The sequence below is a fragment of the Chiloscyllium punctatum genome, chromosome 36 (assembly GCF_047496795.1).
Source record: "Chiloscyllium punctatum isolate Juve2018m chromosome 36, sChiPun1.3, whole genome shotgun sequence".
NCBI lineage: Eukaryota > Metazoa > Chordata > Chondrichthyes > Orectolobiformes > Hemiscylliidae > Chiloscyllium > Chiloscyllium punctatum.
In genome coordinates, this window is record NC_092774.1 from 23671858 (window position 1) to 23683544 (window position 11687).

The following is an 11687-nucleotide window of genomic DNA, read 5'->3' on the forward strand; positions in this document are numbered from 1 at the left end:
CTGCTGCCAGTAAACTATACAATGCTGATGAAACGGTGCAGTACCTGCACTTCTGAAAAATTTACAACTTCTAACGATACTAGCTACTCATTCACTGCTCCATCTGATACATGACATTGGAAACTTAGTGCAGGAGGCTGAAATGAAATGAGTAGCTTTAAAACAAAAACATCTTGGAGCACAAAGCCTTCAATGAGAGTCTGAGCCCGGCGATAAGTTCAGGTAACCTTTATTGTGACCCAACGTTGTTACAGCTTCAGACCCCCCCCAGCAAAAAGGTGTAGAAAAAGTCGCTGCTTTTTAAACAGCTTAAGGTCAAGGCGTGCACCCCCACCCCACACCACCTCACCTTCTTTACTATGGTCACCACCGAGTTGTCAGTTTGTAATTGGATCCTTGGTACAGCCTTAACTGTAGGAAGTATTGCCCCACTCAGCAATTTCAACCCATACCCTGTAAACAAGTAAGTCTTTTCCCACTCAATAACCGGTGGCAGTGGTGGGCAATGAAGAGTCAACCATGCTGTTGTGGGTCTGGAGTTATGAGTAGGGTAAAGGATGCAGCTGGGACGACCGAGTGAATCCTTCCCCACATTAGCAGTTTCTTTCCCTAAAAAGGGATGTGAGTGAATCAGATGGGTGATGTCCCCCAAACATTCATTTCTTCATTAGGTTCTGAACTCCAGATTTCTGACCGAAAGCCAATTCCACCATCTGCCATGGCAGGATTCAAACCTGGGATTCCCCGGAACTGGGTTGATAGTCCAGTCAATAAGGCAATTGGCTATCCCTTCTTTAATCCCCCTGCGATGGCACATGAACTCGCTGGTGCCTCCGCAGATGAGAAGCGCGGGTAAAGCCCTTCTCACTGCCTCTCCCCAGTGTGCACCTGCCGGTAGGCCAGCAGGATTGAGGAATTGCTGAAGGCCTTCCCACACTCATTGCAGAAGAACAGCCTCTCTCCAGTGTGCCCCTGCCTGTGGGCCAGCAGGGTGGAGGCCTGGGTAAAGCCCTTCCCACACTCGGGGCAGCTGAAGGGCCTCTCCCGTGTGGACCCGCTGGTGCCTCACCAGGTCGGAGGAATTGCTGAAGGCCTTTCCGCACTTGGGGCAGATGAATGGCCTCTCCCCAGTATGACTGCGCTGATGAGTCTCCAGGATAGAAGGGACACGGAAGCCTTTTCCGCAGTCGCCACACTTCCACGGTTTCTGCACGGGGCGGGATCCATTGGGTTTCTCCATGGCCGAAGCTTCAGCTGCACACAAACACATGTACAGCCCCTCCCTGCCGTGAATTCCTCTTTCTAGGCTGTATAACTGCTTCAGGTTCCACAATCAGTCCGCTGCAACAGTAGGGTCTCTCATCCAGTCCCATTGATGCTGAAGACGTGCTCCAACAGGAACCAAAAGGCTTTGCTCCTTCTCAGAGAATCACAGTCAAAAATTGTTGCAGTCCTGATGGATTGAGTGACTGTCGGACATTGACGTCGAAGTGAGGACTGCAGAAGCTGGAGAGTCAGAGTTGAACAGTGCGGCGCTGGAAAATTACAACAGGTCCGGCAGCATCCGAGGAGCAGGAAAGTTGATGTTTCAGGCATCAGGCATCAGCCCTTCATCTGTTGATTTTGAAACTTCCGTCTTCAGATCATCAAATGCTTTGTAAAAAGAGATGACAAAAGTCATGATTGTCAGTGCAAGGTAGAAATTCAGAACAAGCAATTCTACTTTCTGCAGAACATTCTTTTCTTTTGTTATTCCACGCTGAATATGGAAAGCACCATCCCACTCTCTCTCCCCCTCTGTTCTCACACCGCTCTAACTAATTCTCCTGAAGGTGTTGATTCAGGATCTTACAGGGGCAGAACAGCAAAAACTTCAAGACTGACATCTCTCTGAATTTTGGATAACTCCCCTGCTGAGAGTGAGCAGGTCTGATTTTGGGAAGCTCCAAAAATAGTGTCAGTTCAGGGTGAACCTGCAATGCAAGTTCTTGAGGAACAACCAGACATGAAGTGGTTAACATCCCTGGAAAGGAGAGAGCAAAATAAGACATCAAAGGCATTAAAACCGACACCAGAGAGAAACTGAACATACAGATGTGGCAAGCCAGAGTCAGAGATAGACAGCATGGAAACAGTCCAACTCGTCGATACCAACCAAATATTCTAAATTAATCTAGACCCATTTGCCAGCATTTGGCCTACAACCCTCTAAACCCTTCCATTTTATATTTTCATCCAGATGCCTTTCAAATGTCATAATTGTACACCCATTTCCTCTGGCAGCTCATTCCTTACACGCGCCAGTCTCTTAATGACAGAGTGAATTTAGCACAGTGAATCCATCTTACCCATAGTGCCCAGGGGTGTGTAGGTTAAGTTAGCACAGCCAATCCACCCTAACCTGCACATCCCTTGACAATATGGGTAACAGAACACTGCAAATCCACCTAAACCCATCCAAAACAGAACACTATGGGTCATTGAACATGGCGAATCCACCCCAACATGGACAAAGTTACATATACCACAATACCAGGTTACAGTCCAAGTTTATTTCAAAGCACTGGCTTTCGGAGTGCTGCAACTTATTCAGTTGGTTGATCATAAGACACAGAATTTATGGAAAAACATTACAGTGTCCTGCCACTGAAATGATATACTGAACGAACCTGGATTGTTAAGTCTTTCATCTTTTAGAATGGGTTGCAGGTATCAATAATATGCAAGTCCCAGAACCTCCTGTCAGGCTCCTTCTCGAGATAACGTAAGGTTTTATAAGAAAAGGTGACATCTCAGCTCAGATAATGCATGAAAGGAGTGAGGTCAGAGTCTGTCTGTATCCCAATCTTGAGTCAGACCACTTCGATTTGCAAAGTGGAATTTACAAAATATTACATGTATTGGCTGCCTGCATTGACTGCCAGCACATTGTGCATTTAGAGTTATACAGTCATAGATGGACAGCATGGAAACAGACCCTTTAGTCCAACTCATCCATGACGGCCAGATATCCCAACCCAATCAAGTCCCACCTGCCAGCAACTTGCCCATATCCCTCCAAATTCTTCCTATTCATATGCCCATCCAGACTAGCCTCCACCACTTCCTCTGGCGGCTCATTCCATACACATACCACCCTCTGAGTGAAGAAGTTGCCTCTTTAGGTCCCTTTCACACTAAACCTATACCCTCTAGTTCTGGACTCCCCCACCCCAGGGGAAAGACTTTGTCCATTTATCCTATCCAAGCCCCTCATGATTTTATAAATCTCTGTAAGATCACCCCTTAGCCTCTGACGCTCCAGGGAAAACAGCCCTAGCCTATTTAACCTCTCCCTATAGCTCAAATCTTCCAATCCTAGCAACATCCTTGTACATATTTTCTGAACCCTTTCAAGTTTCACAACATCTTTCCGACAGGAAGGAGACCAGAACTGCATGTAATATTCCAACAGTGGCCTAACCAATGTCCTGTGCATCCGCAACATGACCTCCAAATTCCTGTACTCAATACTCTGACTATTAAAAGGAAAGCAGACCAAATGCCTTCTTCACTATCCAATCACTATCCTTTTCTTCACTACCTGCGACTCCACTTTCAAGGAGCTATGAAACTGCACTCCAAGACCTCTTTGTTCAGCAATACTTTCTAGGACCTTACCATTAAGTGTATAACTACTGCTAAGATTTGCTTTCCTAAAATGCAGCTCCTCACATTTATCTGAATTGAACTCCATCTGCCACTTCTCAGCCCATTGGCCCATCTGATCAAGATCTCGTTCTAATCTGAGGTAACCTTCTTCGCTGTCCACTACACCTCCAATTTTAGTGTCATCAGCAAACGTATAGCTATACCTCTTATGCTCACATCCAAATCATTTATATAAAATGATGAAAAGTAGTGGAACCAGCACAGATCCTTGTGGCACTCCACTGGTCACAGGCCTCCTGTCTGAAAAACAACCCTCCACCACCACCTTCTACCTTTGAGCCAGTTCTGTATCCAAATGGCAAGTTCTCCCTGTATTCCATGAGATCTAACCTTGCTCACCAGTCTCCCATGGGGAACCTTTACGGGATTAGTGGTGCTGGAAGAGCACAGCTGTTCAGGCAGCATCCAACAAGCAGCGAAATCGACGTTTCGGGCAAAAGCCCTTCATCAGGAATAAAGGCAGTGAGCCTGAAGCATGGAGAGATAAGCTAGAGGAGGGTGGGGGTGGGGAGAGAGTAGCATAGAGTACAATGGGTGAGTGGGGGAGGAGATGAAGGTGATAGGTCAAGGAGGAGAGGGTGGAGTGGATAGGTGGAAAAGAAGATAGGCAGGTCGGACAAGTCAAGGAGACAGTAACTGAGCTGGAAGTTTGAAACTAGGATGAGGTGGGGGAAGGGGAAATGAGGAAGCTGTTGAAGTCCACATTGATGCCCTGGGGTTGAAGTGTTCCGAGGCGGAAGATGAGACGTTCTTCCTCCAGGCGTCTGGTGGTGAGGGAGCAGCGGTGAAGGAGGCCCAGGACCTCCATGTTCTTGGCAGAGTGGGAGGGGGAGTTGAAATGTTGGGCCACGGGGCGGTTTGGTTGATTGGTGCGGGTGTCTCGGAGATGTTCCCTAAAGCGCTCTGCTAGGAGGCGCCCAGTCTCCCCAATGTAGAGGAGACCACATCGGGAGCAACGGATACAATAAATGATATTGGTGGATGTGCAGGTGAAACTTTGATGGATGTGGAAGGCTCCTTTAGGGCCTTGGATAGAGGTGAAGGAGGAGGTGTGGGCACAGGTTTTACAGTTCCTGCGGTGGCAAGGGAAAGTGCCAGAATGGGAGGGTGGGTCGTAGTGGGGTGTGGACCTGACCAGGTAGTCACGGAGGGAACGGTCTTTGCGGAAGGCGGAAAGGGGTGGGGAGGGAAATATATCCCTGGTGGTGGGGTCTTTTTGGAGGTGGCGGAAATGTCGGTGGATGATTTGGTTGATGCGAAGGTTTGTAGGGTGGAAGGTGAGCACCAGGGGCGTTCTGTCCTTGTTACGGTTGGAGGGGTGGGGTCTGAGGGCGGAGGTGCGGGATGTGGACGAGATACGTTGGAGGGCATCTTTAACCACATGGGAAGGGAAATTGCGGTCTCTAAAGAAGGAGGCCATCTGGTGTGTCCTATGGTGGAACTGGTCCTCCTGGGAGCAGATACGGCGGAGGCGGAGAAATTGGCAATACGGGATGGCATTTTTGCAAGAGATAGGGTGGGAAGAGGTGTAATCCAGGTAGCTATGGGAGTCAGTGGGTTTGTAAAAAATGTCAGTGTCAAGTCAGTCGTCACTAATGGAGATGGAGAGGTCCAGGAAGGGGAGCGAGGTGTCAGAGATAGTCCAGGTAAATTTAAGGTCAGGGTGGAATGTGTTGGTGAAGTTGATGAATTGCTCAACCGATGGGGAACCTTGTTGAACACCTTACTGAAGTCCATATAGATCACATCTATTCTCTGCCCTCATCAGTTCCCTTCGTTAGTTCTTCAAAAAAACTCATTCAAGTTTGTGAGACATGATTTCCCAAACGTAAAGCCATGTTGACTATCCCTAATCAGTCCTTGCCTTTCCAATATATGTACATCTTGTCCCTCAGTTTGATTCCCTCCAACAACACCGACGTCTGGCTCACTGGTCTATAGTTCCGTGGCTTGTCTTTACCACCTTTCTTTAACAGTGGCACAACGTTAATCAACCCCCAGTCTTCCGACACCTCACCTGTGACTATCAATGATACAAATATCTCAGCAAGAGGCCCAACAATCACTTCTTTAGATTCCCACAGAGTTCTAGGGTACACTTGATCAGGTCCTGGGGACTTATCCACTTTTATTCATTTCAAGACATCCAGCACTTGCTCCTCTGTAATATGGACATTTTTCAAGATGTCACCATCTATTTCCCTACATTCTATGTCTTCCATGTCCTTTTCCACAGTAAATGCTGATGCAAAATACCCGTTTAGTATCTCCCCCATCTCCAGCGGACCCACACAAAGGCCACCTTGCTGATCTTTGAGGGGCCCTATTCTCTCCCTACTTATTCTTTTGTCTTTAATGTATTTGTAAAAACCCTTTGGATTCTCCTTAACTCTAGTTGCCAAAGCTATCTCATGTCCCCTGTTTTCCACTCCTGATTTCTCTCTTAAGTATACTCCTACTGCCTTTATACTGTAAGGCTTCATTCGATCTATCCTGTCTATACCTGACATATGCTTCCTTCATTTTCTTAACCAAACCCACAATTTCTCCAGTCATCCAGCATTCCCTATACCTACCAGCCTTTCCTTTCACCCTAAGAAGAATATACTTTCTCTGGACTCTAGTTATCACAGTCCTGAAGGCTTCCCATTTTCCAGCGACCCTTTACCTGCAAACATTTGCGCACAATCAGCTTTTGAAACTTCTTGCCTAATACCGTCACATTTGTCCTTCCTCCAATTTAGAATTTTTGTGCAAACTAGAATGTATCTGCAAATGTAATGCTGCAAATTCAAATTCATCCCCATGGAGAGTGTGGTTCTATGTGTGTAATAGAGAAACCCTGTTTCCATGCTGTATATCTATATGTCTATTTGGTAACAGATGCTTTATTTCTGTTGGTGCAAGTATGGTTGTAAATCATAGCTGGATATTAATAGTTAGATGTAAGGGAGAGAGAATTCCTCAGGTAGAGCACTCTCAGAGTCCTGGGAGACCCCTACTTCAGATTTACTTGGACTAGTTGACAGTCTAGGAGATTATGGATTGGGTCTCGATTGACTAAATGTTTTACTTTTCCCGAACGCGTAAAAGGGGGTGTTAAAGCTTCAGCAGAAATCCAGCAGAGCTGAGAACAGACCAACATCTTACTCTGTGGGAACAGGGAGATCAACAGAGGACAGAGAAATCCGGACCTGAAATCCAAGCTGACACCAGACTACCCTGTGATCAGTGCTTTGATGAGCAGTACCAACCCTCTACCTTTACTGAGCTTCCCATTTGACTACCCCCTCGATATTCAGGATCCAGTCCTTGCCATCCTGAAGCCATGTCCCTGTAAGGAGTCTCAGATCATAATTATTCTCTTCAATGTGTTCAGTCAATTCATTCACTTCTGTTAAAATACAGCTCACATTCAGTTTTTAGTTTCAGTTTCTGTGATCTTCTGAATCCAGTTTTGATTGCTGGTATATTTACTCTCCTTGTCCCTTTCTATCATTCTCTGAGGTTCATTTCCACATCACGACATTGCTCACCAGCCTTGATTTGGATTGGCCAGGCTAAATTGCCCATCGTGTCCAGGGATGTGCAGGATAGTTGGCTTAGCCATGGGAAATGCAGGGTTCTAGGTTCATAGTAATAGAAGCAGGAGTCAGTCATTTGGCCCGTCCTGCCTGCTCTCCCGTTCATTAAGATTATGGCTGATCTATCCATCATCTCAGCTCCTCCTGCCTGCAGTGTCCCAACTATCCTTGATTCCCCAATTATGCAGAAACCCATCTAATTGTATCTTGAATATACTTAACGAAGCTGCCTTCTCTGCTTCCTTGGGCAGAGACTGCCACAGTTTCACTATTCCCAGGAAAAGCAGTTCCTCCTCATCTCTGTCCTAAATCTACTTCCCCTAATCTTGGGGCCTCGTCTCACCTACCAGCAGAAATGACTGGATAGGTTAGGGTTTCATCCCCACAGTGCAATGAATTCCCACTTTCCACCAAATCCCAGATGTACTCATTCACTCAGTTGTTGTCTCACAAATGAAAGATTTCATTGTAACTTCTTCTGCTCTGAGTAAGGACAAAACATTTTTGAAAGCTGCTCTGAAAGTCCAGTCTTCACAACAACACTTTTACTTTCACTGAAGATGATTAACGTCATAGAGCATAGAAACAGACCCTTTGGCCCAACTCATCCGTGCCAACTATATTTCACAAACTAATCTAGTCCCATTTGCCAGCGTTTGACTCATCCCTCTAAACCCTTCCTATTCAAGTACCCATCCAGTGGCTTTTAAATGTTGTCATTGTACCAGCCTCCCCACTTCCTCTGGCAGTTCGTTCCATACACGTTCCACCCTCTGTCTGAAAATACGTTGCCCCTCAGGTCCCTTTCCCTACTCACCTTAAACTTCTGCTCCTTTAGTTCTGGACTCCCCTACCATGGAGAAAAGACCTTGGGTATTCAGCCTATCCATGCCCCTTATAAACTTCTTTAAAGGTTACCACTCAGCCTCTGATGCTCCAAAGAAAATATCTCCCTGGCCTATTCTGCCTCTTCCTGCAGCTCAAACCCTCCAAATCTGGCAACAGCCTTCTAAATATTTTCTGACCCCCCCCTCAAAGTTTCATAACATCTTCCCTACATGACAGAGACCAGAATTGAATGCAGTATTCCAAAAGTGGCCTAACCAATGTCCTGTACAGCCGCAAACTGATCTCCCAGTTCCTATCCTGAATGCTCTGACCATAAAGGAAAGCATACCAAACACCTTGTTCACTATATTGTCTATGTAAGACTCAACCTTCAAGGAACTATGAACCTCCACTCCAAGGTCTCTTTGTTCCGCGACACTCCCCTTAACTGTGTCAGTCCTGCCTGGATTGCTGGACCAAAATTCAGCTCCTCACATTCCACTGAATTAAACCCCATCTGCCACTCCTTGACCCATCCGATCAATTCTAATTTATGCTAAACTCTCTTTCCTCTCTTATTCCCTAGAAGCTGAAAATCTCTGTCCCACATACTCTCCCTCCATTCTCTCATTGCTGAACCTAATCCCTGCTGTACCTCATTCTGAAGGGTCTGTTTCATGCTGATTAAAAGGCCCACACTCAGGGGATCTCATGGAAACATACAGAATAATGACTGGCCTGGACAGAGTAGACTTTCAGAGGATGTTTCCATTGGTAGGAGAGACTAGGACCTGAGGGCACAGCCTTCGAGGAAAGGGAGGGCATTTTAGAACACAGATAAGGAGATACTTCTTCACTGAAAGAGTAGTGAATCTATGGAATTCATTCCTGCAGAAGGTTGTAGAGGCCAGGTCACTGAGGATATTTAAGACTGAGGTAGATAGGTTCCTGAGTATCACGGGGATGGAGAGTTCCAGGTAGAGCGCGGAAGAATGGGGTTGAGAAACCTATCAACCACAATTGAATGGTATGAACAGACCTGATGGGCTGAATGGACTAATTTCTGCTCCTATGTCTTATGTCTTGCTGTCGTGGCCACAGTGAGAGAATTGGGAGCAGGAGTTGGCTATTTGGTCTTTCGAGCCTGCACAAGCATTGAACAGATCATAACTGAATATGGATCTACTTACATCTAAGTGAATAGGCTGGAACTTTTTCACTGGAACAAAGGAGGTTGAGAGGTGACCTTATTGAGGTTTATAAAATCACGAGGGGCATAGATGAGGTCAATATCAGCTGTTGTTTCAAGAATAGGGAGCAATCTTTTTAAGGTGAGAAGAGAAAAATTTTAAAAAGACACAAGGAGCACATTTTTCGTTTAAGAGAGTTGAGTGTGTGTCAAATGAATGTCCAGAGGAAGTAATGAATGCAGGTACACTAACAACATTTTTTAAAAATTTGAATAAGTGCACGAATAGAAAAGTTTCAGAAGGATATCAGCCAAACATTGGCAGGTGGGACTAGTTTAGTTTGTGAATATAGTCAGCATGGACTAGTTGGATTGAAGGGTCTGTTTCTGTGCTGTATGACTCTGTAACTGTTCTTTCCTGGTCTTAAAACTATTTTCTTGCCTTCCCCCAAAACCATCCATTTCTTTGTTCATCGAAGTCAAATGAACTCAGCCTTGAATACATTCAATGACCGGCCTAACTGCTGAAAGACATCCATACTTCTGAACTCAATTCCTCTTGCTAATATATCACTTGCTTTGCTCATTGCTTGCTGCACCTGTCTGACAACTGGCAGTAACTGGTTTCGAAGGACGCTAAGGCCCCTTTGTCCATCCACACATCGTTCCTGATGAAGAGCTTGTGCCCGAAACGTCGACTCTCCTCCTCAGTTGCTGCCTTACCTGCTGTGGTTTGCCAGCGCCACACTTTTCAACTCTGATCTCCAGCATCTCACTTTCGCCACATCTCAACTTATCACTCCATAAACGATGCACTCCTTTCTGCTTTTTTTTTGACATACATCAAAGGCTATACCTTCCATTGTGGCACTGCGTTTGCAAAGTGAGACACAGGCCTGGATCAACTTTTCCAGAGTCTGTCCCCTCCCTCGATTCACTCTTTCCTTTCAGTTGCTACAAATCAATAATTGAACCCCAGATTGAAAAGAAAGTGGAAAACGTGGTGACAAAAACATTATACTCACAAATTTTAGACAGAGGAAGGAATTTATAGTCTGGGGTGAGGTTTAATCTTCATTCAGTGACAAAAGAGCAGCATCAGCGGCTTCAGAGCTCACGATCCAACTTCCGCATTTCGACAACGGCCGACTCTGATTGGCAGGAGGACCAGACTCCTTCGGATCCTCCAAGGTTCTCCATTGGTCCATGGAAAGGAGCTCATGCGCCTTTTTCGCGGACACCCGGGAGTATGCGCAGTGCTTTGCTGACACCGGCAGGCATGCGCAGTGCTTACTGACACCGCGGAGCATGCTCAGTATGCTCTGTCACGATGCTGGTGTTACTGATAAATTTTAGAGTTAAAAATCACAAAACACCTGGTTATAGTCCAACAGACGTATTTGGAAGCACGGGTTTTTGGAGCGCTGCTCCTTTATCAGGTGGTTGTGGAGAATAACATGGTCACACAGAATTTATGATCTTCTGATCTTACACTCCACAACCAAAAGTGCTCCGAAAGCTAAGTGTTTCTGAAAAAGCCGGTTGGACTGTAACCTGGTGTTGTGTGATTTTTAACTTTGTACACCCCAGTCCAACACGGGCATCTGCAGATCATGACAAATTTTAAGTGTCCAAATGCGAATACGAGAGAAAAATGCCAACGCCATTTTTTTTTTGCCGAAATATTTTTTTTCCCCTGTGCCTCGAAGTTTTATTCCTTTTGCATTTTGTCTGGCTTCTCAACGTTCCTGCCTTTACCTCAGGGTAGAGGTATTCCAAAACTAGAGGGAATAGGTTTAGGGTGAGGAGGAAAGATTTGAAGAGATTCAAAAGACTCTGCATAGAACATTCACCCCATACAGGGCGAAAGTGACGACTGCAGATGCTGGAGATGAGGGTCGAGAGTGTGTGCTGGAAAAGCACAGCAGGTCAGGCAGCGTGCGAGGAGCAGGAGAATCGACGTTTCCGGCAAAACCCTTCATCAGAAAATAGCTATTTGAAATTGCAGAGCTGTAGCATAATCGAGTGTGTCTGGATGGGATGCTGTTGGGAAAGTTGGTGTGAATGACCTGTCGGGATGATATGATTCCACTGCCTAAGCCACGCGTATATTGAGAAATGATTGCCACAAGTCTGCTTGGGAGGAGTGGGTTCGTTCGTGGGACACTGATACCAGTTCTGGGAAGGTAGGATTGTGCAAACTCTCTTCACACTCTACCCCCCCCCCCCCCCCCCCCAACCCCCGTCCATTTTCTCCTCGCCCACTGCCCCATGCCCATTCCCTCTCCTCACATTGCACTCCCATTCTCTCCCCATAACCCTCTGAACCCCAGTCCTTCTCTATCACCCAACCTCTGTCCCCCTCTCCATTTCTC

At 46.1% G+C, this 11687-nt stretch overlaps 1 long non-coding RNA gene across 1 annotated transcript; it reads right to left on the bottom strand.

The window, feature by feature from the left end:
- Positions 1 to 212: 212 nt before the first annotated feature.
- LOC140460263 (uncharacterized) lies at positions 213 to 10572 on the bottom strand. Its single transcript, XR_011953935.1, has 2 exons — positions 10338 to 10572; positions 213 to 1653 (listed from the first exon to the last, which is right to left on the bottom strand). It is a non-coding gene; the product is annotated as an uncharacterized lncRNA (long non-coding RNA).
- Positions 10573 to 11687: the final 1115 nt, after the last annotated feature.